Source organism: Microcebus murinus, chromosome 10 (assembly GCF_040939455.1).
Source record: "Microcebus murinus isolate Inina chromosome 10, M.murinus_Inina_mat1.0, whole genome shotgun sequence".
Taxonomy (NCBI): Eukaryota; Metazoa; Chordata; class Mammalia; order Primates; family Cheirogaleidae; genus Microcebus; species Microcebus murinus.
Window position 1 is genome coordinate 51,246,403 of NC_134113.1, and position 4,646 is coordinate 51,251,048.

Sequence of the window (4,646 nt, forward strand, 5' to 3'; positions counted from 1 at the left end):
TTTATCTCATACATTCTTTAGATTTGAAGAACAGTACAGCAAAGCCACAGACATTTTAGTATCTAAAAGGTCTAATTGAATGTTAGGAACAGCTGTTTGCTGTGGTTAATTCAAACATGGGCTTTGAAACCAGGCAGGCCTAGTTTTGAGTCTTGAGTGGCAAACTTGTTAGTGTGGACATCATCAGGTTTTTGACTTTTCTAAGACTCAGTTTTTCATTTGTAAAAGGAAGGATAATTGTAGTAACTACTTCATAGGCTATTTAAAGAACACAAGGGGTTATCCACAATGCCCATAGTAGACATTCAATAAATAGTAGCTTTCATAATAGTCTTTTAGAATTTCAGTGACTATGTTGTGGTCAGGTTACAGCATACTGGTGTGATAAGTCCTAAAGTATAATAAAAAATAATGTGGTTGGGGAACAAAGAGAAGGGAACTTGCTCAGTCAGCCACGGGAGGCAGGGAAGATTTACCAGGGGAGGTGACACTCGAACCTCATCTTGAAGGATGACTAGGAGTTCACTGGGCTGAGAAGGCTGAGGTTGGGAATTTTTTTGCCAAAAAAACAGCATGTATGATGTTCCAGAAGCTTGAGAGAACAACTGGCACTAGGAGAAATGGATCGGATTTGGGGATGGGGTGAAGAATAGAGATTATTAGGAGCTGAGGGTATGAAAACTTGCTGAGGCCAAATTGTGAAGGTCCTGAGTGCTCTGCTAAAAATGTTATCAAGACTTGAGGCAGGGAACCTATGGCAACAGTCTGGGTGAGAGGTGAGCAAGACCCTGATGAAGTGGGGAAGAGTTGTCCATATTCACCATCTCCAATTTATCTCCCCCACTAGGGCTCGAACCCACTCCGTCATGCCACCAGAGCTGCTCTTACCAGGACCACTAGTGACCTGCATGTTGCTATGCCTTGTGAACAAGGTCAGTCCTCATCTTGACCTAATCGTGTCATCTGACACAGCTGATCACTCTCTCCTCTTTGAAACAGTTTCTTCATTTGGCTTCTAGAAGATCACACTCTCCTACCTCACTGGTGATTCCTTCTAAGTCTCCTTTGCTCATATCTCCTTATCTCCCCAACACTGAACATCGGGGACCCCAGGGCTCAGCCCTCTGGGTCCCTGCACTTTCTTATGACTCAAATGAGTGCACTCCCATGGCTTTACATACACACTGTATGCGGAACACATTGAAACGTGTAGCCCAGCTCTCTAGCCTGAACTCTGCATTTGTCTGCCCACAGCCCACACATCATTTTCACTTGGATGTTTAAGGGCCATTGCTCACTTAACTAGTTCAAAGCAGAATTCTTGATCTTTTATCATAAGCCTCCTGCAGTCATCCTCATTTGAGTTGATGGCAGCTCTGACTTTCCAGCTGCTCGGGCCAAAAACCTTGGCATCATCCTTGATTCCTCTCTCTCTCTCACACACACGTCTCACATCCAGTTTGACTTCCTGACTATCCTGTTGACTTCACCTTCACAGTAAGTCAGGAACACTTACCCTTCTCACCATCCCACCTGGTACCATCCCGTCCAGGCAACCACCCTTTCTTTCAGGTTTCTCCACTGGCCTCTCTGTTTCCACCCCACTTCTCCCAACCCCCTCCCCCAGTCCATTCTCAAAACAGTGGAGCAATCCTGTTTCATACATACGTCAGATCAGGTCACTCCATTCAATTGTCTGGTGGCTTTTCATCTCCAAGTAAAACCCAGAGATGTTAAAAGTGCCTATGTGCCCTGCTCAGTGTTTCCTGTCCCCTTTCTTTTCCTTCTCCCCTTGCTCGCTCCACCCCAGACACACTCCTTTCCATCTCTTGAGCATGATACGTACGCTCCTATCTCAGGGCCTTTGCACTTGCTGTTCTCACTGCCAGATGTGCTTACCCTCCCATCTCCCCAGTCTCTGCATCTCTCACCTCCTCACCTGCCCCAGTCTTAAGTCAAATGCCACTTTCTCAGTGAAGCCTTCCCTGACCTCCTATTTAAAATTTAACCCTGCCCCCAACACACTCCCTATCCTTTGACTTAATTTTTTTCTCATAGTACTTATCATCATCTAAAATACTATATATTTTATTCATTTATTTGGTTTATTATCTCTCTCCTCTCAATAGACTGTAACCTCCACCATGGCAGGGATTTTTTCTGCCTTTGCTCACTGCTGTAGCCCTCAGAGCTTTATGTCCCTGGCACATAAGGGCTCCGTAACAATTTGTTGAGCAAATTTAATGCACACATTTGCTTCTTTGTGAGGGGTGAGTGAGGTGGAGAAGGTGGAAAGTCATTCACATGTTTATCCTGTTACACGTAGTGAGCATCTCCCATGTGCCAGGGACTATGCTCGATGCTACAGATCTGGGTAACTTCAGCAGTTGGGTGTGTAGCGATGCCAGTGACCAAGACAGGGAGTCCAGAGAAGGGACAGGAATGCTGGGGACATTTGTTGAGTTTGAGGGCCAATGGTACAGTTGGGTGTAGATTCCAATCATAAGCTGGAACCAGTTCCAAAATCCATGTTGATCCACCATGCAGGAGCCAGGCTGAGAGGGGAGGTTATAAGGCCTAAGTCACAGTGCACACCTGAGCGGTAATACCATCCTCCGTATTGTCTTCAACTACAAAGGATAAAGTAAACGTTCATAATACTGGTTTCTTAGCATTAATTGACCTTATATGTGGAAATCCCTCAGCTTCCCAGATGAAAGGTGCTACAGAACTACAAAGTTAATCTTGCTGATGCAGAGGGAAGCCTGGCGCCCTAAATCACCAGTGCCCTGAATTGTCACGGCCCTCACCATAGGCATCTGGGTGTCTGTCTCTGTGTTCCTCTCCCAGAGTTGACCCAGCCTCTCCATGACCTCTCAGTGGAATCTATAATGCCCTGAGAAAGGAAATCAAGCGTACTTAATAAAGGGCAAAAATCTGATATAACTAGGTACCTCATGAAAAAAAATCACTTCCAATAGATTAGTCAAGAAAGTTCTTTTGTACAACAAAAAAAGACAGAGATTTGGATGATTTCCAGTAAGGCAAGACTTCAAACAGGGAGTAAGGGCGAGGACAAGGAAGCCTGTTTTCTCCCATTCCAGTGGGCATTGTGGCAAAGGAGGTGGATAGTTTTGCACGGAGGACTATGGATAGCTTGTCAACAGATGGCCTACCTACCCTAAGAATGATCTGCAAGGAGCAAATATGTTGGATGGTCCAGACTGACAATGAAAGAATATGATTTTGAAGATATGTTTCCCAGAACTTGAAGGCTATCTGCAGCAGGGAATCATATTTTGGTGGGGGTGAGGGTGCAATGAGGGTGGGTGTCAGGAAAGAGACAGTGTCAAAATCCTGGAACCTTTTATGAGAGCTTGTTTTCCTTGTCTGAATCTTTTGGTTCCTGTATCTGTGACAGTATTCATAACTCAGCCCCAGTGTGCCAACAAACCCCATATGTTTCAGTTCTCTCCTTATCTTTTACGCCAAGATAAGGTTGAAACGAGTGTACTGCAAGAGATTTGTGATAGAATACACGCAAACACACACAGTGGCGGAGGGTGGGGACCACGTCTTACTCATCTTTGTTTCCTTCACTGCAAATAACACAACACTCACACAAAGAAGGAACACAATAAAAGTTTCTCAATTAAGTGTGTGCGTTCTTGAAACAAAAAAGAGTCCCCTGTGGAGAAGTTCTTTATTTATGGATGGAAGGAGAAGTAGCTGTGGTTCAGATTACAGGACTCACCAAGCAGAAAAACCATCTCTAGCCGTACTCAGAAAGAAAGCATTCTCTTCTCTCCCCACTCTGCTTCTCATTCACTTATTCATCTAACAGACTGCCAATCAATATATAAATGTGAGCTGCTACCATCTGTCAGGCTGCCATGCTGGGGACATAAAGATGAATAGGACAAAGTCCGCACACGAAACTGATAGTGCAGTATGGGAGAGAGAGATTAATAGTAATAATATTCATTATCAGGTGCTATGATAAGCTCTTTACCAGTATTATTTCATTTAGTCTAATTTCTCTCAAATTTTAACATATCTATAAATCATCTGGGAATATCTTTAAAATAGATTCTGATTCCGTAATTCTGGGATAGGGCCTGGGATTCTGCATTTCTAACAAGCTTGCAGGTGATGTCTATGCCAATGGTTCCAGAACAACACTTTGAGTATTAAGGATTTAAACATTCCAGCTATTCTATGTAGAAGGAACTATCACTACCTGCATTAAAGAGGAGGAAAGTAGGACTTGGCGAGATTACATAGTTCATCTCTGGCTGGCATCATGAACTGGGTGTTATCTGATGCCCAGGCTATAAAGTTGGGCGTGTACCGCAGCACTCCAGCACCAAACGGAAGTGGAATGTGCATGATCAGCTCCAAGTAGCCCCTGAGGCACAAGTACGTTGCATGATGTGGCCCAGGTGCCTGTGGCCCTCGCTCCTGCCACACTGCCTTCTGTCTCCCAGCCTGCACCTCTGCCCTCTGGGGAGTTCCCTGTGATTGGCTGGCAGAGGAAGAGAAGACTCAGGCCTGGTTTACAGATGTTTCTGCATGATATGCAGGCACCACCCAAAAGGGGACAGCTGCAGCTGGAGCCCTCTTGGATATGCCTGAAGGACAGTGCT